The sequence below is a fragment of the Cinclus cinclus genome, chromosome 14 (assembly GCF_963662255.1).
Source record: "Cinclus cinclus chromosome 14, bCinCin1.1, whole genome shotgun sequence".
NCBI classification, from domain to species: Eukaryota; Metazoa; Chordata; class Aves; order Passeriformes; family Cinclidae; genus Cinclus; species Cinclus cinclus.
The window spans coordinates 2,417,973-2,443,420 of NC_085059.1; the positions used below are offsets into that span (position 1 = coordinate 2,417,973).

The 25,448-nt window shown below is 55.4% G+C and overlaps 1 protein-coding gene across 1 annotated transcript in view; it reads right to left on the bottom strand.

Annotated features, from left to right (window-relative positions):
- SIL1 (SIL1 nucleotide exchange factor) overlaps positions 1-25,448 on the bottom strand; it is a 730,974-nt gene that overhangs the window by 571,727 nt on the left and 133,799 nt on the right. The window lies entirely within an intron of this gene.

Genomic DNA, 25,448 nt, shown 5'->3' on the forward strand with positions numbered 1-25,448 from the left:
TTCCATTCTAATTCATTGTCCAGCTCTAAGTCAACTACCCAGTCAGTAGAAATAGCTGTGAAATCCCCTCCACCAACCTGCCACAAGAGCTACAGCTGCGGAGGGGGAAACAGCAAACTCCCACCCCCACCACTGCTTTGGACTCCTTACCAGCTAAAATATATCCCACTCCTGCGATTATTTCTTTTAACCACAGCTACAATCTATTGGAATCAATTAAACACAAGATCACAGAATGGGCTGGGTGCAAAGGAACCTTCAGTGCCACCCAGTGCAAGCTCTGCCACGGCAGGGACACCTCCCACTGTCCCACGCTGCTCCAGCCTGGCCTTGGGCACTGCCAGGGATCCAGGGGCAGCCACAGCTGCTCTGGGCACCCTGTGCCAGCCCTGCCCACCCTGCCAGGGAACAAGTCCTGCCCCATATCCCATCTGAAGCTGCTCCCAGTGCAAAGAGGTGTCACTGCATGGCCTTGGGATGATGGATCAAGAGAAAGCCCCAGGCTTTGAGCAGAGCCCCCAGTGCCTGTGCTGGGGACGTGCCACCCACCTGCCCCGCAAGCACTCAGCTGCCTCGCAGCCAAAAGGAGTGTCCAACAGGCAAAGTACTCCCAGAGGATCAAGCCCTGGTCACTGCACCAATGACAAGGTCTTTATTGGGAAGAAATGTCAAAGCACAGCGACATTTCTTTTCCAAGCAGGAGACGCTGATCCTGGTGCGGCACCGCAGGCATGCTGTTATTGCTGGTCCTCAATTCATCCCTTTATCAGCTGCAGGGCCACCAGGACAGGCTTTGGTCTCCCAGGCCAGCGCTGAGGGACACTGCTGTCCCCGCCAGGGCTGTCCCCAGCCCTGGGTGCTGTCCCCGCCAGGGCTGTCCCCAGCCCTGTGTGCCCGAGCCTCTGCAGCCCAAAGCACCTGGAGATCCCCCTGAGCATCAGCGATCAGGGCCGCTGCAATCAGCCTGCTGACCCAAAATCCCAAGTCCTGCCACAAGAAAAGCAGCTGATGCATCGATACCTTGGAATTACATGTCTCAATGCAAGGACAGGAAGCACCCCTATGCCACCAAATCATTGCTAAGGGCTTGCAAGCCTCAACCCGCAGATTTCAGCGTTGCACACACAGTCAGGGCAAGGGTAAATCCACACAGAAATGACACAGAAATTCCAAAACACACATCTTGTTGGTCTTGACGCCTTTCTTGTTGGCTCAAGGGCTGTTTCTGTGGGCCACGCTTGCACAGAAAGAAAGAAAGGAAGTGCAGCTGCTGAAGAACATCTCCATGCCCTCAGCAGGTTTTGGTGCCTTTGCTGCAGGGCCGCTCCTGTCAGAGCCCCCTCTCTGCTGCTGACGCCTTTGCTCTTGGCGACACCAGCCCAGGAACACCAGCAGGGCCCAGGGCTGGGTCAGGGGGACCCCCCTGTGCACAGGGACTCCCAGCCCCGTGGCTGTGCCAGCACCCCCAGAAACACCAAGATCTGGCAGCACTTTGCTCCGCTGCTCTTTCCGGACACGCAACCATCTCCTTCCTTTGCCATCGCAGGAAAATTCAACCTCTACCTCCGCCAAAGACCATTTCCCACACATGGCTGCTCAGAAATGTTCTTCTGCACTTCCTCCACCAAAAACACCCCCGCATGCCCAGAAGAGATCCCAGGGCCATCAGGATACCCTCCACAAACACTGCACAGGCACCCAGGACCATGGGCTTTCCATCTCTGCCATTCAGGCTCCCTGCGCTGCTCCTGTTCATTTTCTCCTCCTCTCTCCATCACTTTGGGAGCCACAGAGCTCCCAGGCTTTGGCAATTCCCAAGGCCAGTGCTGTGCATGGCTTGTTGGACACCCCCGGGGCTGTGGACTGTGGACTGACATCCCTGTGGTGTTTCAGAGAAGCTGTTGAGAACCACAGCAAGCCACCAAGTTACTGAGCCTACTAGAACACCTCCCCAAGAGTAAAAGCTGAAAAAGTTGGGGCTGCTGAGGAACGAGAGCTGAAGCTTGTGTGGCAAGCTCAGAGCACATTCACAGTGAATGAAAGGTGGAAGAAGGAGCGTGACTCTTCCTCAGGAAGTGTACTGATGGGACAAGGGGGAATGGGATCAAACGGAAAGAGAGTTGGAAGAGATTTGATGCTGGAAAGAAGTTCTTTAATGTGAGGCTGCTTGTCCCTGACACAGGGACCTGTGCACATGTGGGTGCCCCATCCCCAGCAACATCCAAGGCCACGTTGGACAGGGTTGAAGTGCTGGGAGCTTGCTCAGGTTGGAACCAGATGATTTTTAGGGTCCCTTCCAAGCCAAACCACTCAAGGATTTGATGGTTCCATGACGTCCATCTCCAAGAGAGGAGTGGCCCTGAAGCTTCTGTGACATCACGGAGCCTGGAGTGCTCCAGGTGGAAGGTCCAGGGCCTGGAGACCAGCACAACAGACAGTTCACCTGCTTCCAGCACTCAGTTCTCCCCCACTCTTTGCTCTCTGCCACGGTGCCAAGATGTTCCCGCTGCCAGCACTCGGTTGTCCCTCGCTCTTCGTTCTGTGCCTTGGTGCTGAGCTGCTCCTGCTGCCTGGACTTTTCCAGCACTTCTACTGGAGCATCAACGCCAGTAGGATGAGCGCTCCTGTCCCAGCGGAGGTACAGTGCCATACCAGGGAGGGGGGCAGCCCTGACTGCCTGGGCAGGCTGCAGCCCTGTGGGGATGGATGGTGGGGACAGGGACCCCAAGGGAGATTGTGCTGTCTCATGCAGACTGCCAGAGACACCATTGAGGATATGGAAGTGGATGAGAAGGACGACACCGAGCCCATGGAAGTTGATGAGCAAGACGACACCGAGCCCATGGAAGTTGATGAGAAGGACGACACCGAGCCCATGGAAGTTGATGAGCAGGATGACACCGAGCCCATGGAAGTGGATGAAAATGATGAGACTGAGCCCATGGAAGTTGATGAGCAGGATGACACCGAGCCCATGGACGTTGATGAGAAGGACAAGGAAGAGCCCCTGGTCCTGGGGTGAGGATGGAGCCCCAGGAGCAGGACAACCTGATGCTCCCCTGCCCTGCCCTGCCCACAGGCAGTGCCCAGCCTGGGGCGGGGCTGGCTGGCTCTCCTCAGGGACATGGTGCTCAAGGAAGTCCTGCTCTGCTGCTTCTTTCCTTCCTTCCTTCCTTCCTTCCTTCCTTCCTTCCTTCCTTCCTTCCTTCCCCGATTGACAGGGATAATGGGCATTGATAGGGCCCCGCTGTAAATATGTTCTACATGTTAGAGGGTTTTTATAGGAGCTGTTAGCCTAAAGCTCCTAGATTGTTCATCTCTAGGTTCTAGATTGTTCCCGTATAGGTCCCAGATTGTTACTGTATAGGTCCCAGGTTGTTGGAGTACTGGTTCCAGATTGTTAAAAGTATAGTCTTCCATGTAAATAAGTTCTATCCATTGTTTTTAGAAGGATAGATGTTCTGGAAATGTTTGGATCACCTTTGTTCAATAAATACAATTTCTTATTAAAACCCCGCCGCTCTTTGCAATTCCTTTGGGCAACCTTTGCACAGTCAAGGTTTCAACTTGCTCATGGTTCCTGGGGCTGGAGGTCCCTGGGGGTGCTGGCACAGCCAGCCCTGGCTGGGGGTCCCTGTGCAGGGAGGTCCCACTGACCCAGCACTGCTGTTCCTGGGGCCCAGCAGTGTCCCCGAGGGCAAAGCTGTCACCAGCAGAGAGGGAGCTGTGACAGCAGCAGCCCCTGCAGCCACGCCAACAAAGCAAAGTAAACCTCCTGCCACCCTTCCTGCTGCAGCCACTGGGACTCCTGGGCAGGAGCCAGCATCAGGCACAGGGATGCAACATCCACCTCCATGCTCTGAAGGTCACGACAGCCTTGGCAACTCTGGGACCTGCACCTGGGCTGCTGCAGGGGCTGATGTTTAAGGCTTGCAGCCTCAAAAACCTCTGGGCTTTGCTTCCCCCGCTGCTTTCCATTGCCCTGTGCCCAGGATCCTCACCCTGACCGTGTTCCCCACTCCCTGAGCATCCCCATCACAGGGGGCACTGGCAAATCCCACACGCTTCACAAAACAAACTCCCCCACAGTAACCAAACCACTCTTTGGTCAGAGGGTGCCAAGGGGAAGCTCAGCACCAGCTGCCGTTTAAAGCATGCTTTCAAAAGTGGGTTCAGGCACTCTGGCAGTGCCTGCTGTGCAGCTGAGGCTGTGGGGACACAGCACTGGCTCAGGCCAGCCCTCGGCCCCTCACAGCTCATGCCAAGGGCCCAGCTCACAAAGCAGTTTCATACCACTTGCAGCAGCTATTTCAAAGGCCTAAATGTCATTCACAGGAGCCATTTAGGTGCCATGTAGGTGCCAATTCAGTGTCGGTGTCCTGGCATGAGAAGCCATGACGGGGCCTCTGCATGTGCACTCAGGGCACTTCCAGTGCCATCCCAAAGGGATCACAAAGGACAGGGCTCTTCTTTCAGCACTGCTGAGCTCCTCAGCCAGCATTTAAATCTCAGGAAGAGACAAGAATTGAGTGCACCAGGGAAGCTGGCCTCCAAGAAAAGGCATCAATCCCACGGCCCACCCAAGCCAACGGCCTGCATGTCTGTACCTTCTCCTCCTTCTCTCTTCTCTGCTGTCACTTTGCCCGTTCTCTCTGTCCGGGAGCTTGGCCTCTCAGACAAATAAAAGATGTGCATCCTCACGTAGCCACTGCATAGATGTCTTACAGAATTGTCCCTTCTTCCCCGACAGCTGCAAATCCTACCGCTGCCAGACCTCATCCCTTGCTCCCACAAAGGGAGAGAAGACTTTCCATTCTAATTCATTGTCCAGCTCTAAGTCAACTACCCAGTCAGTAGAAATAGCTGTGAAATCCCCTCCACCAACCTGCCACAAGAGCTACAGCTGCGGAGGGGGAAACAGCAAACTCCCACCCCCACCACTGCTTTGGACTCCTTACCAGCTAAAATATATCCCACTCCTGCGATTATTTCTTTTAACCACAGCTACAATCTATTGGAATCAATTAAACACAAGATCACAGAATGGGCTGGGTGCAAAGGAACCTTCAGTGCCACCCAGTGCAAGCTCTGCCACGGCAGGGACACCTCCCACTGTCCCACGCTGCTCCAGCCTGGCCTTGGGCACTGCCAGGGATCCAGGGGCAGCCACAGCTGCTCTGGGCACCCTGTGCCAGGCCTGCCCACCCTGCCAGGGAACAAGTCCTGCCCCATATCCCATCTGAAGCTGCTCCCAGTGCAAAGAGGTGTCACTGCATGGCCTTGGGATGATGGATCAAGAGAAAGCCCCAGGCTTTGAGCAGAGCCCCCAGTGCCTGTGCTGGGGACGTGCCACCCACCTGCCCCGCAAGCACTCAGCTGCCTCGCAGCCAAAAGGAGTGTCCAACAGGCAAAGTACTCCCAGAGGATCAAGCCCTGGTCACTGCACCAATGACAAGGTCTTTATTGGGAAGAAATGTCAAAGCACAGCGACATTTCTTTTCCAAGCAGGAGACGCTGATCCTGGTGCGGCACCGCAGGCATGCTGTTATTGCTGGTCCTCAATTCATCCCTTTATCAGCTGCAGGGCCACCAGGACAGGCTTTGGTCTCCCAGGCCAGCGCTGAGGGACACTGCTGTCCCCACCAGCTGTCCCCAGCCCTGGGTGCTGTCCCCGCCAGGGCTGTCCCCAGCCCTGTGTGCCCGAGCCTCTGCAGCCCAAAGCACCTGGAGATCCCCCTGAGCATCAGCGATCAGGGCCGCTGCAATCAGCCTGCTGACCCAAAATCCCAAGTCCTGCCACAAGAAAAGCAGCTGATGCATCGATACCTTGAAATTACATGTCTCAATGCATGGACAGGAAGCACCCCTATGCCACCAAATCATTGCTAAGGGCTTGCAAGCCTCAACCCGCAGATTTCAGCGTTGCACACACAGTCAGGGCAAGGGTAAATCCACACAGAAATGACACAGAAATTCCAAAACACACATCTTGTTGGTCTTGACGCCTTTCTTGTTGGCTCAAGGGCTGTTTCTGTGGGCCACGCTTGCACAGAAAGAAAGAAAGGAAGTGCAGCTGCTGAAGAACATCTCCATGCCCTCAGCAGGTTTTGGTGCCTTTGCTGCAGGGCCGCTCCTGTCAGAGCCCCCTCTCTGCTGCTGACGCCTTTGCTCTTGGCGACACCAGCCCAGGAACACCAGCAGGGCCCAGGGCTGGGTCAGGGGGACCCCCCTGTGCACAGGGACTCCCAGCCCCGTGGCTGTGCCAGCACCCCCAGAAACACCAAGATCTGGCAGCACTTTGCTCCGCTGCTCTTTCCGGACACGCAACCATCTCCTTCCTTTGCCATCGCAGGAAAATTCAACCTCTACCTCCGCCAAAGACCATTTCCCACACATGGCTGCTCAGAAATGTTCTTCTGCACTTCCTCCACCAAAAACACCCCCGCATGCCCAGAAGAGATCCCAGGGCCATCAGGATACCCTCCACAAACACTGCACAGGCACCCAGGACCATGGGCTTTCCATCTCTGCCATTCAGGCTCCCTGCGCTGCTCCTGTTCATTTTCTCCTCCTCTCTCCATCACTTTGGGAGCCACAGAGCTCCCAGGCTTTGGCAATTCCCAAGGCCAGTGCTGTGCATGGCTTGTTGGACACCCCCGGGGCTGTGGACTGTGGACTGACATCCCTGTGGTGTTTCAGAGAAGCTGTTGAGAACCACAGCAAGCCACCAAGTTACTGAGCCTACTAGAACACCTCCCCAAGAGTAAAAGCTGAAAAAGTTGGGGCTGCTGAGGAACGAGAGCTGAAGCTTGTGTGGCAAGCTCAGAGCACATTCACAGTGAATGAAAGGTGGAAGAAGGAGCGTGACTCTTCCTCAGGAAGTGTACTGATGGGACAAGGGGGAATGGGATCAAACGGAAAGAGAGTTGGAAGAGATTTGATGCTGGAAAGAAGTTCTTTAATGTGAGGCTGCTTGTCCCTGACACAGGGACCTGTGCACATGTGGGTGCCCCATCCCCAGCAACATCCAAGGCCACGTTGGACAGGGTTGAAGTGCTGGGAGGTTGCTCAGGTTGGAACCAGATGATTTTTAGGGTCCCTTCCAAGCCAAACCACTCAAGAATTTGATGGTTCCATGACGTCCATCTCCAAGAGAGGAGTGGCCCTGAAGCTTCTGTGACATCACGGAGCCTGGAGTGCTCCAGGTGGAAGGTCCAGGGCCTGGAGACCAGCACAACAGACAGTTCACCTGCTGCCAGCACTCAGTTCTCCCCCACTCTTTGCTCTCTGCCACGGTGCCAAGATGTTCCCGCTGCCAGCACTCGGTTGTCCCTCGCTCTTCGTTCTGTGCCTTGGTGCTGAGCTGCTCCTGCTGCCTGGACTTTTCCAGCACTTCTACTGGAGCATCAACGCCAGTAGGATGAGCGCTCCTGTCCCAGCGGAGGTACAGTGCCATACCAGGGAGGGGGGCAGCCCTGACTGCCTGGGCAGGCTGCAGCCCTGTGGGGATGGATGCTGGGGACAGGGACCCCAAGGGAGATTGTGCTGTCTCATGCAGACTGCCAGAGACACCATTGAGGATATGGAAGTGGATGAGAAGGACGACACCGAGCCCATGGAAGTTGATGAGAAGGACGACACCGAGCCCATGGAAGTTGATGAGCAGGATGACACCGAGCCCATGGAAGTGGATGAAAATGATGAGACTGAGCCCATGGAAGTTGATGAGCAGGATGACACCGAGCCCATGGACGTTGATGAGAAGGACAAGGAAGAGCCCGTGATCCTGGGGTGAGGATGGAGCCCCAGGAGCAGGACAACCTGATGCTCCCCTGCCCTGCCCTGCCCACAGGCAGTGCCCAGCCTGGGGCGGGGCTGGCTGGCTCTCCTCAGGGACATGGTGCTCAAGGAAGTCCTGCTCTGCTGCTTCTTTCCTTCCTTCCTTCCTTCCTTCCTTCCTTCCTTCCTTCCTTCCTTCCCCGATTGACAGGGATAATGGGCATTGATAGGGCCCCGCTGTAAATATGTTCTACATGTTAGAGGGTTTTTATAGGAACTGTTAGCCTAAAGCTCCTAGATTGTTCATCTCTAGGTTCTAGATTGTTCCCGTATAGGTCCCAGATTGTTACTGTATAGGACCCAGGTTGTTGGAGTACTGGTTCCAGATTGTTAAAAGTATAGTATTCCATGTAAATAAGTTCTATCCATTGTTGTTAGAAGGATAGATGTTCTGGAAATGTTTGGATCACCTTTGTTCAATAAATACAATTTCTTATTAAAACCCCGCCGCTCTTTGCAATTCCTTTGGGCAACCTTTGCACAGTCATGGTTTCAACTTGCTCATGGTTCCTGGGGCTGGAGGTCCCGGGGGGTGCTGGCACAGCCAGCCCTGGCTGGGGGTCCCTGTGCAGGGAGGTCCCACTGACCCAGCACTGCTGTTCCTGGGGCACAGCAGTGTCCCCGAGGGCAAAGCTGTCACCAGCAGAGAGGGAGCTGTGACAGCAGCAGCCCCTGCAGCCACGCCAACAAAGCAAAGGAAACCTCCTGCCACCCTTCCTGCTGCAGCCACTGGGACTCCTGGGCAGGAGCCAGCATCAGGCACAGGGATGCAACATCCACCTCCATGCTCTGAAGGTCACGACAGCCTTGGCAACTCTGGGACCTGCACCTGGGCTGCTGCAGGGGCTGATGTTTAAGGCTTGCAGCCTCAAAAACCTCTGGGCTTTGCTTCCCCCGCTGCTTTCCATTGCCCTGTGCCCAGGATCCTCACCCTGACCGTGTTCCCCACTCCCTGAGCATCCCCATCACAGGGGGCACTGGCAAATCCCACACGCTTCACAAAACAAACTCCCCCACAGTAACCAAACCACTCTTTGGTCAGAGGGTGCCAAGGGGAAGCTCAGCACCAGCTGCCGTTTAAAGCATGCTTTCAAAAGTGGGTTCAGGCACTCTGGCAGTGCCTGCTGTGCAGCTGAGGCTGTGGGGACACAGCACTGGCTCAGGCCAGCCCTCGGCCCCTCACAGCTCATGCCAAGGGCCCAGCTCACAAAGCAGTTTCATACCACTTGCAGCAGCTATTTCAAAGGCCTAAATGTCATTCACAGGAGCCATTTAGGTGCCATGTAGGTGCCAATTCAGTGTCGGTGTCCTGGCATGAGAAGCCATGACGGGGCCTCTGCATGTGCACTCAGGGCACTTCCAGTGCCATCCCAAAGGGATCACAAAGGACAGGGCTCTTCTTTCAGCACTGCTGAGCTCCTCACCCAGCATTTAAATCTCAGGAAGAGACAAGAATTGAGTGCACCAGGGAAGCTGGCCTCCAAGAAAAGGCATCAATCCCACGGCCCACCCAAGCCAACGGCCTGCATGTCTGTACCTTCTCCTCCTTCTCTCTTCTCTGCTGTCACTTTGCCCGTTCTCTCTGTCCGGGAGCTTGGCCTCTCAGACAAATAAAAGATGTGCATCCTCACGTAGCCACTGCATAGATGTCTTACAGAATTGTCCCTTCTTCCCCGACAGCTGCAAATCCTACCGCTGCCAGACCTCATCCCTTGCTCCCACAAAGGGAGAGAAGACTTTCCATTCTAATTCATTGTCCAGCTCTAAGTCAACTACCCAGTCAGTAGAAATAGCTGTGAAATCCCCTCCACCAACCTGCCACAAGAGCTACAGCTGCGGAGGGGGAAACAGCAAACTCCCACCCCCACCACTGCTTTGGACTCCTTACCAGCTAAAATATATCCCACTCCTGCGATTATTTCTTTTAACCACAGCTACAATCTATTGGAATCAATTAAACACAAGATCACAGAATGGGCTGGGTGCAAAGGAACCTTCAGTGCCACCCAGTGCAAGCTCTGCCACGGCAGGGACACCTCCCACTGTCCCACGCTGCTCCAGCCTGGCCTTGGGCACTGCCAGGGATCCAGGGGCAGCCACAGCTGCTCTGGGCACCCTGTGCCAGCCCTGCCCACCCTGCCAGGGAACAAGTCCTGCCCCATATCCCATCTGAAGCTGCTCCCAGTGCAAAGAGGTGTCACTGCATGGCCTTGGGATGATGGATCAAGAGAAAGCCCCAGGCTTTGAGCAGAGCCCCCAGTGCCTGTGCTGGGGACGTGCCACCCACCTGCCCCGCAAGCACTCAGCTGCCTCGCAGCCAAAAGGAGTGTCCAACAGGCAAAGTACTCCCAGAGGATCAAGCCCTGGTCACTGCACCAATGACAAGGTCTTTATTGGGAAGAAATGTCAAAGCACAGCGACATTTCTTTTCCAAGCAGGAGACGCTGATCCTGGTGCGGCACCGCAGGCATGCTGTTATTGCTGGTCCTCAATTCATCCCTTTATCAGCTGCAGGGCCACCAGGACAGGCTTTGGTCTCCCAGGCCAGCGCTGAGGGACACTGCTGTCCCCACCAGCTGTCCCCAGCCCTGGGTGCTGTCCCCGCCAGGGCTGTCCCCAGCCCTGTGTGCCCGAGCCTCTGCAGCCCAAAGCACCTGGAGATCCCCCTGAGCATCAGCGATCAGGGCCGCTGCAATCAGCCTGCTGACCCAAAATCCCAAGTCCTGCCACAAGAAAAGCAGCTGATGCATCGATACCTTGAAATTACATGTCTCAATGCATGGACAGGAAGCACCCCTATGCCACCAAATCATTGCTAAGGGCTTGCAAGCCTCAACCCGCAGATTTCAGCGTTGCACACACAGTCAGGGCAAGGGTAAATCCACACAGAAATGACACAGAAATTCCAAAACACACATCTTGTTGGTCTTGACGCCTTTCTTGTTGGCTCAAGGGCTGTTTCTGTGGGCCACGCTTGCACAGAAAGAAAGAAAGGAAGTGCAGCTGCTGAAGAACATCTCCATGCCCTCAGCAGGTTTTGGTGCCTTTGCTGCAGGGCCGCTCCTGTCAGAGCCCCCTCTCTGCTGCTGACGCCTTTGCTCTTGGCGACACCAGCCCAGGAACACCAGCAGGGCCCAGGGCTGGGTCAGGGGGACCCCCCTGTGCACAGGGACTCCCAGCCCCGTGGCTGTGCCAGCACCCCCAGAAACACCAAGATCTGGCAGCACTTTGCTCCGCTGCTCTTTCCGGACACGCAACCATCTCCTTCCTTTGCCATCGCAGGAAAATTCAACCTCTACCTCCGCCAAAGACCATTTCCCACACATGGCTGCTCAGAAATGTTCTTCTGCACTTCCTCCACCAAAAACACCCCCGCATGCCCAGAAGAGATCCCAGGGCCATCAGGATACCCTCCACAAACACTGCACAGGCACCCAGGACCATGGGCTTTCCATCTCTGCCATTCAGGCTCCCTGCGCTGCTCCTGTTCATTTTCTCCTCCTCTCTCCATCACTTTGGGAGCCACAGAGCTCCCAGGCTTTGGCAATTCCCAAGGCCAGTGCTGTGCATGGCTTGTTGGACACCCCCGGGGCTGTGGACTGTGGACTGACATCCCTGTGGTGTTTCAGAGAAGCTGTTGAGAACCACAGCAAGCCACCAAGTTACTGAGCCTACTAGAACACCTCCCCAAGAGTAAAAGCTGAAAAAGTTGGGGCTGCTGAGGAACGAGAGCTGAAGCTTGTGTGGCAAGCTCAGAGCACATTCACAGTGAATGAAAGGTGGAAGAAGGAGCGTGACTCTTCCTCAGGAAGTGTACTGATGGGACAAGGGGGAATGGGATCAAACGGAAAGAGAGTTGGAAGAGATTTGATGCTGGAAAGAAGTTCTTTAATGTGAGGCTGCTTGTCCCTGACACAGGGACCTGTGCACATGTGGGTGCCCCATCCCCAGCAACATCCAAGGCCACGTTGGACAGGGTTGAAGTGCTGGGAGCTTGCTCAGGTTGGAACCAGATGATTTTTAGGGTCCCTTCCAAGCCAAACCACTCAAGGATTTGATGGTTCCATGACGTCCATCTCCAAGAGAGGAGTGGCCCTGAAGCTTCTGTGACATCACGGAGCCTGGAGTGCTCCAGGTGGAAGGTCCAGGGCCTGGAGACCAGCACAACAGACAGTTCACCTGCTGCCAGCACTCAGTTCTCCCCCACTCTTTGCTCTCTGCCACGGTGCCAAGATGTTCCCGCTGCCAGCACTCGGTTGTCCCTCGCTCTTCGTTCTGTGCCTTGGTGCTGAGCTGCTCCTGCTGCCTGGACTTTTCCAGCACTTCTACTGGAGCATCAACGCCAGTAGGATGAGCGCTCCTGTCCCAGCGGAGGTACAGTGCCATACCAGGGAGGGGGGCAGCCCTGACTGCCTGGGCAGGCTGCAGCCCTGTGGGGATGGATGGTGGGGACAGGGACCCCAAGGGAGATTGTGCTGTCTCATGCAGACTGCCAGAGACACCATTGAGGATATGGAAGTGGATGAGAAGGACGACACCGAGCCCATGGAAGTTGATGAGAAGGACGACACCGAGCCCATGGAAGTTGATGAGCAGGATGACACCGAGCCCATGGAAGTGGATGAAAATGATGAGACTGAGCCCATGGAAGTTGATGAGCAGGATGACACCGAGCCCATGGACGTTGATGAGAAGGACAAGGAAGAGCCCGTGATCCTGGGGTGAGGATGGAGCCCCAGGAGCAGGACAACCTGATGCTCCCCTGCCCTGCCCTGCCCACAGGCAGTGCCCAGCCTGGGGCGGGGCTGGCTGGCTCTCCTCAGGGACATGGTGCTCAAGGAAGTCCTGCTCTGCTGCTTCTTTCCTTCCTTCCTTCCTTCCTTCCTTCCTTCCTTCCTTCCTTCCTTCCTTCCCCGATTGACAGGGATAATGGGCATTGATAGGGCCCCGCTGTAAATATGTTCTACATGTTAGAGGGTTTTTATAGGAACTGTTAGCCTAAAGCTCCTAGATTGTTCATCTCTAGGTTCTAGATTGTTCCCGTATAGGTCCCAGATTGTTACTGTATAGGACCCAGGTTGTTGGAGTACTGGTTCCAGATTGTTAAAAGTATAGTATTCCATGTAAATAAGTTCTATCCATTGTTGTTAGAAGGATAGATGTTCTGGAAATGTTTGGATCACCTTTGTTCAATAAATACAATTTCTTATTAAAACCCCGCCGCTCTTTGCAATTCCTTTGGGCAACCTTTGCACAGTCATGGTTTCAACTTGCTCATGGTTCCTGGGGCTGGAGGTCCCGGGGGGTGCTGGCACAGCCAGCCCTGGCTGGGGGTCCCTGTGCAGGGAGGTCCCACTGACCCAGCACTGCTGTTCCTGGGGCCCAGCAGTGTCCCCGAGGGCAAAGCTGTCACCAGCAGAGAGGGAGCTGTGACAGCAGCAGCCCCTGCAGCCACGCCAACAAAGCAAAGGAAACCTCCTGCCACCCTTCCTGCTGCAGCCACTGGGACTCCTGGGCAGGAGCCAGCATCAGGCACAGGGATGCAACATCCACCTCCATGCTCTGAAGGTCACGACAGCCTTGGCAACTCTGGGACCTGCACCTGGGCTGCTGCAGGGGCTGATGTTTAAGGCTTGCAGCCTCAAAAACCTCTGGGCTTTGCTTCCCCCGCTGCTTTCCATTGCCCTGTGCCCAGGATCCTCACCCTGACCGTGTTCCCCACTCCCTGAGCATCCCCATCACAGGGGGCACTGGCAAATCCCACACGCTTCACAAAACAAACTCCCCCACAGTAACCAAACCACTCTTTGGTCAGAGGGTGCCAAGGGGAAGCTCAGCACCAGCTGCCGTTTAAAGCATGCTTTCAAAAGTGGCTTCAGGCACTCTGGCAGTGCCTGCTGTGCAGCTGAGGCTGTGGGGACACAGCACTGGCTCAGGCCAGCCCTCGGCCCCTCACAGCTCATGCCAAGGGCCCAGCTCACAAAGCAGTTTCATACCACTTGCAGCAGCTATTTCAAAGGCCTAAATGTCATTCACAGGAGCCATTTAGGTGCCATGTAGGTGCCAATTCAGTGTCGGTGTCCTGGCATGAGAAGCCATGACGGGGCCTCTGCATGTGCACTCAGGGCACTTCCAGTGCCATCCCAAAGGGATCACAAAGGACAGGGCTCTTCTTTCAGCACTGCTGAGCTCCTCACCCAGCATTTAAATCTCAGGAAGAGACAAGAATTGAGTGCACCAGGGAAGCTGGCCTCCAAGAAAAGGCATCAATCCCACGGCCCACCCAAGCCAACGGCCTGCATGTCTGTACCTTCTCCTCCTTCTCTCTTCTCTGCTGTCACTTTGCCCGTTCTCTCTGTCCGGGAGCTTGGCCTCTCAGACAAATAAAAGATGTGCATCCTCACGTAGCCACTGCATAGATGTCTTACAGAATTGTCCCTTCTTCCCCGACAGCTGCAAATCCTACCGCTGCCAGACCTCATCCCTTGCTCCCACAAAGGGAGAGAAGACTTTCCATTCTAATTCATTGTCCAGCTCTAAGTCAACTACCCAGTCAGTAGAAATAGCTGTGAAATCCCCTCCACCAACCTGCCACAAGAGCTACAGCTGCGGAGGGGGAAACAGCAAACTCCCACCCCCACCACTGCTTTGGACTCCTTACCAGCTAAAATATATCCCACTCCTGCGATTATTTCTTTTAACCACAGCTACAATCTATTGGAATCAATTAAACACAAGATCACAGAATGGGCTGGGTGCAAAGGAACCTTCAGTGCCACCCAGTGCAAGCTCTGCCACGGCAGGGACACCTCCCACTGTCCCACGCTGCTCCAGCCTGGCCTTGGGCACTGCCAGGGATCCAGGGGCAGCCACAGCTGCTCTGGGCACCCTGTGCCAGCCCTGCCCACCCTGCCAGGGAACAAGTCCTGCCCCATATCCCATCTGAAGCTGCTCCCAGTGCAAAGAGGTGTCACTGCATGGCCTTGGGATGATGGATCAAGAGAAAGCCCCAGGCTTTGAGCAGAGCCCCCAGTGCCTGTGCTGGGGACGTGCCACCCACCTGCCCCGCAAGCACTCAGCTGCCTCGCAGCCAAAAGGAGTGTCCAACAGGCAAAGTACTCCCAGAGGATCAAGCCCTGGTCACTGCACCAATGACAAGGTCTTTATTGGGAAGAAATGTCAAAGCACAGCGACATTTCTTTTCCAAGCAGGAGACGCTGATCCTGGTGCGGCACCGCAGGCATGCTGTTATTGCTGGTCCTCAATTCATCCCTTTATCAGCTGCAGGGCCACCAGGACAGGCTTTGGTCTCCCAGGCCAGCGCTGAGGGACACTGCTGTCCCCACCAGCTGTCCCCAGCCCTGGGTGCTGTCCCCGCCAGGGCTGTCCCCAGCCCTGTGTGCCCGAGCCTCTGCAGCCCAAAGCACCTGGAGATCCCCCTGAGCATCAGCGATCAGGGCCGCTGCAATCAGCCTGCTGACCCAAAATCCCAAGTCCTGCCACAAGAAAAGCAGCTGATGCATCGATACCTTGAAATTACATGTCTCAATGCATGGACAGGAAGCACCCCTATGCCACCAAATCATTGCTAAGGGCTTGCAAGCCTCAACCCGCAGATTTCAGCGTTGCACACACAGTCAGGGCAAGGGTAAATCCACACAGAAATGACACAGAAATTCCAAAACACACATCTTGTTGGTCTTGACGCCTTTCTTGTTGGCTCAAGGGCTGTTTCTGTGGGCCACGCTTGCACAGAAAGAAAGAAAGGAAGTGCAGCTGCTGAAGAACATCTCCATGCCCTCAGCAGGTTTTGGTGCCTTTGCTGCAGGGCCGCTCCTGTCAGAGCCCCCTCTCTGCTGCTGACGCCTTTGCTCTTGGCGACACCAGCCCAGGAACACCAGCAGGGCCCAGGGCTGGGTCAGGGGGACCCCCCTGTGCACAGGGACTCCCAGCCCCGTGGCTGTGCCAGCACCCCCAGAAACACCAAGATCTGGCAGCACTTTGCTCCGCTGCTCTTTCCGGACACGCAACCATCTCCTTCCTTTGCCATCGCAGGAAAATTCAACCTCTACCTCAGCCAAAGACCATTTCCCACACATGGCTGCTCAGAAATGTTCTTCTGCACTTCCTCCACCAAAAACACCCCCGCATGCCCAGAAGAGATCCCAGGGCCATCAGGATACCCTCCACAAACACTGCACAGGCACCCAGGACCATGGGCTTTCCATCTCTGCCATTCAGGCTCCCTGCGCTGCTCCTGTTCATTTTCTCCTCCTCTCTCCATCACTTTGGGAGCCACAGAGCTCCCAGGCTTTGGCAATTCCCAAGGCCAGTGCTGTGCATGGCTTGTTGGACACCCCCGGGGCTGTGGACTGTGGACTGACATCCCTGTGGTGTTTCAGAGAAGCTGTTGAGAACCACAGCAAGCCACCAAGTTACTGAGCCTACTAGAACACCTCCCCAAGAGTAAAAGCTGAAAAAGTTGGGGCTGCTGAGGAACGAGAGCTGAAGCTTGTGTGGCAAGCTCAGAGCACATTCACAGTGAATGAAAGGTGGAAGAAGGAGCGTGACTCTTCCTCAGGAAGTGTACTGATGGGACAAGGGGGAATGGGATCAAACGGAAAGAGAGTTGGAAGAGATTTGATGCTGGAAAGAAGTTCTTTAATGTGAGGCTGCTTGTCCCTGACACAGGGACCTGTGCACATGTGGGTGCCCCATCCCCAGCAACATCCAAGGCCACGTTGGACAGGGTTGAAGTGCTGGGAGGTTGCTCAGGTTGGAACCAGATGATTTTTAGGGTCCCTTCCAAGCCAAACCACTCAAGAATTTGATGGTTCCATGACGTCCATCTCCAAGAGAGGAGTGGCCCTGAAGCTTCTGTGACATCACGGAGCCTGGAGTGCTCCAGGTGGAAGGTCCAGGGCCTGGAGACCAGCACAACAGACAGTTCACCTGCTGCCAGCACTCAGTTCTCCCCCACTCTTTGCTCTCTGCCACGGTGCCAAGATGTTCCCGCTGCCAGCACTCGGTTGTCCCTCGCTCTTCGTTCTGTGCCTTGGTGCTGAGCTGCTCCTGCTGCCTGGACTTTTCCAGCACTTCTACTGGAGCATCAACGCCAGTAGGATGAGCGCTCCTGTCCCAGCGGAGGTACAGTGCCATACCAGGGAGGGGGGCAGCCCTGACTGCCTGGGCAGGCTGCAGCCCTGTGGGGATGGATGCTGGGGACAGGGACCCCAAGGGAGATTGTGCTGTCTCATGCAGACTGCCAGAGACACCATTGAGGATATGGAAGTGGATGAGAAGGACGACACCGAGCCCATGGAAGTTGATGAGCAAGACGACACCGAGCCCATGGAAGTTGATGAGAAGGACGACACCGAGCCCATGGAAGTTGATGAGCAGGATGACACCGAGCCCATGGAAGTGGATGAAAATGATGAGACTGAGCCCATGGAAGTTGATGAGCAGGATGACACCGAGCCCATGGACGTTGATGAGAAGGACAAGGAAGAGCCCCTGGTCCTGGGGTGAGGATGGAGCCCCAGGAGCAGGACAACCTGATGCTCCCCTGCCCTGCCCTGCCCACAGGCAGTGCCCAGCCTGGGGCGGGGCTGGCTGGCTCTCCTCAGGGACATGGTGCTCAAGGAAGTCCTGCTCTGCTGCTTCTTTCCTTCCTTCCTTCCTTCCTTCCTTCCTTCCTTCCTTCCTTCCCCGATTGACAGGGATAATGGGCATTGATAGGGCCCCGCTGTAAATATGGTCTACATGTTAGAGGGTTTTTATAGGAGCTGTTAGCCTAAAGCTCCTAGATTGTTCATCTCTAGGTTCTAGATTGTTCCCGTATAGGTCCCAGATTGTTACTGTATAGGTCCCAGGTTGTTGGAGTACTGGTTCCAGATTGTTAAAAGTATAGTCTTCCATGTAAATAAGTTCTATCCATTGTTTTTAGAAGGATAGATGTTCTGGAAATGTTTGGATCACCTTTGTTCAATAAATACAATTTCTTATTAAAACCCCGCCGCTCTTTGCAATTCCTTTGGGCAACCTTTGCACAGTCATGGTTTCAACTTGCTCATGGTTCCTGGGGCTGGAGGTCCCGGGGGGTGCTGGCACAGCCAGCCCTGGCTGGGGGTCCCTGTGCAGGGAGGTCCCACTGACCCAGCACTGCTGTTCCTGGGGCCCAGCAGTGTCCCCGAGGGCAAAGCTGTCACCAGCAGAGAGGGAGCTGTGACAGCAGCAGCCCCTGCAGCCACGCCAACAAAGCAAAGGAAACCTCCTGCCACCCTTCCTGCTGCAGCCACTGGGACTCCTGGGCAGGAGCCAGCATCAGGCACAGGGATGCAACATCCACCTCCATGCTCTGAAGGTCACGACAGCCTTGGCAACTCTGGGACCTGCACCTGGGCTGCTGCAGGGGCTGATGTTTAAGGCTTGCAGCCTCAAAAACCTCTGGGCTTTGCTTCCCCCGCTGCTTTCCATTGCCCTGTGCCCAGGATCCTCACCCTGACCGTGTTCCCCACTCCCTGAGCATCCCCATCACAGGGGGCACTGGCAAATCCCACACGCTTCACAAAACAAACTCCCCCACAGTAACCAAACCACTCTTTGGTCAGAGGGTGCCAAGGGGAAGCTCAGCACCAGCTGCCGTTTAAAGCATGCTTTCAAAAGTGGGTTCAGGCACTCTGGCAGTGCCTGCTGTGCAGCTGAGGCTGTGGGGACACAGCACTGGCTCAGGCCAGCCCTCGGCCCCTCACAGCTCATGCCAAGGGCCCAGCTCACAAAGCAGTTTCATACCACTTGCAGCAGCTATTTCAAAGGCCTAAATGTCATTCACAGGAGCCATTTAGGTGCCATGTAGGTGCCAATTCAGTGTCGGTGTCCTGGCATGAGAAGCCATGACGGGGCCTCTGCATGTGCACTCAGGGCACTTCCAGTGCCATCCCAAAGGGATCACAAAGGACAGGGCTCTTCTTTCAGCACTGCTGAGCTCCTCACCCAGCATTTAAATCTCAGGAAGAGACAAGAATTGAGTGCACCAGGGAAGCTGGCCTCCAAGAAAAGGCATCAATCCCACGGCCCACCCAAGCCAACGGCCTGCATGTCTGTACCTTCTCCTCCTTCTCTCTTCTCTGCTGTCACTTTGCCCGTTCTCTCTGTCCGGGAGCTTGGCCTCTCAGACAAATAAAAGATGTGCATCCTCACGTAGCCACTGCATAGATGTCTTACAGAATTGTCCCTTCTTCCCCGACAGCTGCAAATCCTACCGCTGCCAGACCTCATCCCTTGCTCCCACAAAGGGAGAGAAGACTTTCCATTCTAATTCATTGTCCAGCTCTAAGTCAACTACCCAGTCAGTAGAAATAGCTGTGAAATCCCCTCCACCAACCTGCCACAAGAGCTACAGCTGCGGAGGGGGAAACAGCAAACTCCCACCCCCACCACTGCTTTGGACTCCTTACCAGCTAAAATATATCCCACTCCTGCGATTATTTCTTTTAACCACAGCTACAATCAATTGGAATCAATTAAACACAAGATCACAGAATGGGCTGGGTGCAAAGGAACCTTCAGTGCCACCCAGTGCAAGCTCTGCCACGGCAGGGACACCTCCCACTGTCCCACGCTGCTCCAGCCTGGCCTTGGGCACTGCCAGGGATCCAGGGGCAGCCACAGCTGCTCTGGGCACCCTGTGCCAGCCCTGCCCACCCTGCCAGGGAACAAGTCCTGCCCCATATCCCATCTGAAGCTGCTCCCAGTGCAAAGAGGTGTCACTGCATGGCCTTGGGATGATGGATCAAGAGAAAGCCCCAGGCTTTGAGCAGAGCCCCCAGTGCCTGTGCTGGGGACGTGCCACCCACCTGCCCCGCAAGCACTCAGCTGCCTCGCAGCCAAAAGGAGTGTCCAACAGGCAAAGTACTCCCAGAGGATCAAGCCCTGGTCACTGCACCAATGACAAGGTCTTTATTGGGAAGAAATGTCAAAGCACAGCGACATTTCTTTTCCAAGCAGGAGACGCTGATCCTGGTGCGGCACCGCAGGCATGCTGTTATTGCTGGTCCTCAATTCATCCCTTTATCAGCTGCAGGGCCACCAGGACAGGCTTTGGTCTCCCAGGCCAGCGCTGAGGGACACTGCTGTCCCCAGCCCTGTGTGCCCGAGCCTCTGCAGCCCAAAGCACCTGGAGATCCCCCTGAGCATCAGCGATCAGGGCCGCTGCAATCAGCCTGCTGACCCAAAATCCCAAGTCCTGCCACAAGAAAAGCAGCTGATGCATCGATACCTTGAAATTACATGTCTCAATGCATGGACAGGAAGCACCCCTATGCCACCAAATCATTGCTAAGGGCTTGCAAGCCTCAACCCGCAGATTTCAGCGTTGCACACACAGTCAGGGCAAGGGTAAATCCACACAGAAATGACACAGAAATTCCAAAACACACATCTTGTTGGTCTTGACGCCTTTCTTGTTGGCTCAAGGGCTGTTTCTGTGGGCCACGCTTGCACAGAAAGAAAGAAAGGAAGTGCAGCTGCTGAAGAACATCTCCATGCCCTCAGCAGGTTTTGGTGCCTTTGCTGCAGGGCCGCTCCTGTCAGAGCCCCCTCTCTGCTGCTGACGCCTTTGCTCTTGGCGACACCAGCCCAGGAACACCAGCAGGGCCCAGGGCTGGGTCAGGGGGACCCCCCTGTGCACAGGGACTCCCAGCCCCGTGGCTGTGCCAGCACCCCCAGAAACACCAAGATCTGGCAGCACTTTGCTCCGCTGCTCTTTCCGGACACGCAACCATCTCCTTCCTTTGCCATCGCAGGAAAATTCAACCTCTACCTCAGCCAAAGACCATTTCCCACACATGGCTGCTCAGAAATGTTCTTCTGCACTTCCTCCACCAAAAACACCCCCGCATGCCCAGAAGAGATCCCAGGGCCATCAGGATACCCTCCACAAACACTGCACAGGCACCCAGGACCATGGGCTTTCCATCTCTGCCATTCAGGCTCCCTGCGCTGCTCCTGTTCATTTTCTCCTCCTCTCTCCATCACTTTGGGAGCCACAGAGCTCCCAGGCTTTGGCAATTCCCAAGGCCAGTGCTGTGCATGGCTTGTTGGACACCCCCGGGGCTGTGGACTGTGGACTGACATCCCTGTGGTGTTTCAGAGAAGCTGTTGAGAACCACAGCAAGCCACCAAGTTACTGAGCCTACTAGAACACCTCCCCAAGAGTAAAAGCTGAAAAAGTTGGGGCTGCTGAGGAACGAGAGCTGAAGCTTGTGTGGCAAGCTCAGAGCACATTCACAGTGAATGAAAGGTGGAAGAAGGAGCGTGACTCTTCCTCAGGAAGTGTACTGATGGGACAAGGGGGAATGGGATCAAACGGAAAGAGAGTTGGAAGAGATTTGATGCTGGAAAGAAGTTCTTTAATGTGAGGCTGCTTGTCCCTGACACAGGGACCTGTGCACATGTGGGTGCCCCATCCCCAGCAACATCCAAGGCCACGTTGGACAGGGTTGAAGTGCTGGGAGCTTGCTCAGGTTGGAACCAGATGATTTTTAGGGTCCCTTCCAAGCCAAACCACTCAAGGATTTGATGGTTCCATGACGTCCATCTCCAAGAGAGGAGTGGCCCTGAAGCTTCTGTGACATCACGGAGCCTGGAGTGCTCCAGGTGGAAGGTCCAGGGCCTGGAGACCAGCACAACAGACAGTTCACCTGCTGCCAGCACTCAGTTCTCCCCCACTCTTTGCTCTCTGCCACGGTGCCAAGATGTTCCCGCTGCCAGCACTCGGTTGTCCCTCGCTCTTCGTTCTGTGCCTTGGTGCTGAGCTGCTCCTGCTGCCTGGACTTTTCCAGCACTTCTACTGGAGCATCAACGCCAGTAGGATGAGCGCTCCTGTCCCAGCGGAGGTACAGTGCCATACCAGGGAGGGGGGCAGCCCTGACTGCCTGGGCAGGCTGCAGCCCTGTGGGGATGGATGCTGGGGACAGGGACCCCAAGGGAGATTGTGCTGTCTCATGCAGACTGCCAGAGACACCATTGAGGATATGGAAGTGGATGAGAAGGACGACACCGAGCCCATGGAAGTTGATGAGAAGGACGACACCGAGCCCATGGAAGTTGATGAGCAGGATGACACCGAGCCCATGGAAGTGGATGAAAATGATGAGACTGAGCCCATGGAAGTTGATGAGCAGGATGACACCGAGCCCATGGACGTTGATGAGAAGGACAAGGAAGAGCCCGTGATCCTGGGGTGAGGATGGAGCCCCAGGAGCAGGACAACCTGATGCTCCCCTGCCCTGCCCTGCCCACAGGCAGTGCCCAGCCTGGGGCGGGGCTGGCTGGCTCTCCTCAGGGACATGGTGCTCAAGGAAGTCCTGCTCTGCTGCTTCTTTCCTTCCTTCCTTCCTTCCTTCCTTCCTTCCCCAATTGACAGGGATAATGGGCATTGATAGGGCCCCGCTGTAAATATGTTCTACATGTTAGAGGGTTTTTATAGGAACTGTTAGCCTAAAGCTCCTAGATTGTTCATCTCTAGGTTCTAGATTGTTCCCGTATAGGTCCCAGATTGTTACTGTATAGGACCCAGGTTGTTGGAGTACTGGTTCCAGATTGTTAAAAGTATAGTCTTCCATGTAAATAAGTTCTATCCATTGTTTTTAGAAGGATAGATGTTCTGGAAATGTTTGGATCACCTTTGTTCAATAAATACAATTTCTTATTAAAACCCCGCCGCTCTTTGCAATTCCTTTGGGCAACCTTTGCACAGTCATGGTTTCAACTTGCTCATGGTTCCTGGGGCTGGAGGTCCCGGGGGGTGCTGGCACAGCCAGCCCTGGCTGGGGGTCCCTGTGCAGGGAGGTCCCACTGAGCCAGCACTGCTGTTCCTGGGGCCCAGCAGTGTCCCCGAGGGCAAAGCTGTCACCAGCAGAGAGGGAGCTGTGACAGCAGCAGCCCCTGCAGCCACGCCAACAAAGCAAAGGAAACCTCCTGCCACCCTTCCTGCTGCAGCCACTGGGACTCCTGGGCAGGAGCCAGCATCAGGCACAGGGATGCAACATCCACCTCCATGCTCTGAAGGTCACGACAGCCTTGGCAACTCTGGGACCTGCACCTGGGCTGCTGCAGGGGCTGATGTTTAAGGCTTGCAGCCTCAAAAACCTCTGGGCTTTGCTTCCCCCGCTGCTTTCCATTGCCCTGTGCCCAGGATCCTCACCCTGACCGTGTTCCCCACTCCCTGAGCATCCCCATCACAGGGGGCACTGGCAAATCCCACACGCTTCACAAAACAAACTCCCCCACAGTAACCAAACCACTCTTTGGTCAGAGGGTGCCAAGGGGAAGCTCAGCACCAGCTGCCGTTTAAAGCATGCTTTCAAAAGTGGCTTCAGGCACTCTGGCAGTGCCTGCTGTGCAGCTGAGGCTGTGGGGACACAGCACTGGCTCAGGCCAGCCCTCGGCCCCTCACAGCTCATGCCAAGGGCCCAGCTCACAAAGCAGTTTCATACCACTTGCAGCAGCTATTTCAAAGGCCTAAATGTCATTCACAGGAGCCATTTAGGTGCCATGTAGGTGCCAATTCAGTGTCGGTGTCCTGGCATGAGAAGCCATGACGGGGCCTCTGCATGTGCACTCAGGGCACTTCCAGTGCCATCCCAAAGGGATCACAAAGGACAGGGCTCTTCTTTCAGCACTGCTGAGCTCCTCAGCCAGCATTTAAATCTCAGGAAGAGACAAGAATTGAGTGCACCAGGGAAGCTGGCCTCCAAGAAAAGGCATCAATCCCACGGCCCACCCAAGCCAACGGCCTGCATGTCTGTACCTTCTCCTCCTTCTCTCTTCTCTGCTGTCACTTTGCCCGTTCTCTCTGTCCGGGAGCTTGTCCTCTCAGACAAATAAAAGATGTGCATCCTCACGTAGGCACTGCATAGATGTCTTACAGAATTGTCCCTTCTTCCCCAAGAGCTGCAAATCCTACCGCTGCCAGACCTCATCCCTTGCTCCCACAAAGGGAGAGAAGACTTTCCATTCTAATTCATTGTCCAGCTCTAAGTCAACTACCCAGTCAGTAGAAATAGCTGTGAAATCCCCTCCACCAACCTGCCACAAGAGCTACAGCTGCGGAGGGGGAAACAGCAAACTCCCACCCCCACCACTGCTTTGGACTCCTTACCAGCTAAAATATATCCCACTCCTGCGATTATTTCTTTTAACCACAGCTACAATCTATTGGAATCAATTAAACACAAGATCACAGAATGGGCTGGGTGCAAAGGAACCTTCAGTGCCACCCAGTGCAAGCTCTGCCACGGCAGGGACACCTCCCACTGTCCCACGCTGCTCCAGCCTGGCCTTGGGCACTGCCAGGGATCCAGGGGCAGCCACAGCTGCTCTGGGCACCCTGTGCCAGCCCTGCCCACCCTGCCAGGGAACAAGTCCTGCCCCATATCCCATCTGAAGCTGCTCCCAGTGCAAAGAGGTGTCACTGCATGGCCTTGGGATGATGGATCAAGAGAAAGCCCCAGGCTTTGAGCAGAGCCCCCAGTGCCTGTGCTGGGGACGTGCCACCCACCTGCCCCGCAAGCACTCAGCTGCCTCGCAGCCAAAAGGAGTGTCCAACAGGCAAAGTACTCCCAGAGGATCAAGCCCTGGTCACTGCACCAATGACAAGGTCTTTATTGGGAAGAAATGTCAAAGCACAGCGACATTTCTTTTCCAAGCAGGAGACGCTGATCCTGGTGCGGCACCGCAGGCATGCTGTTATTGCTGGTCCTCAATTCATCCCTTTATCAGCTGCAGGGCCACCAGGACAGGCTTTGGTCTCCCAGGCCAGCGCTGAGGGACACTGCTGTCCCCACCAGCTGTCCCCAGCCCTGGGTGCTGTCCCCGCCAGGGCTGTCCCCAGCCCTGTGTGCCCGAGCCTCTGCAGCCCAAAGCACCTGGAGATCCCCCTGAGCATCAGCGATCAGGGCCGCTGCAATCAGCCTGCTGACCCAAAATCCCAAGTCCTGCCACAAGAAAAGCAGCTGATGCATCGATACCTTGAAATTACATGTCTCAATGCATGGACAGGAAGCACCCCTATGCCACCAAATCATTGCTAAGGGCTTGCAAGCCTCAACCCGCAGATTTCAGCGTTGCACACACAGTCAGGGCAAGGGTAAATCCACACAGAAATGACACAGAAATTCCAAAACACACATCTTGTTGGTCTTGACGCCTTTCTTGTTGGCTCAAGGGCTGTTTCTGTGGGCCACGCTTGCACAGAAAGAAAGAAAGGAAGTGCAGCTGCTGAAGAACATCTCCATGCCCTCAGCAGGTTTTGGTGCCTTTGCTGCAGGGCCGCTCCTGTCAGAGCCCCCTCTCTGCTGCTGACGCCTTTGCTCTTGGCGACACCAGCCCAGGAACACCAGCAGGGCCCAGGGCTGGGTCAGGGGGACCCCCCTGTGCACAGGGACTCCCAGCCCCGTGGCTGTGCCAGCACCCCCAGAAACACCAAGATCTGGCAGCACTTTGCTCCGCTGCTCTTTCCGGACACGCAACCATCTCCTTCCTTTGCCATCGCAGGAAAATTCAACCTCTACCTCAGCCAAAGACCATTTCCCACACATGGCTGC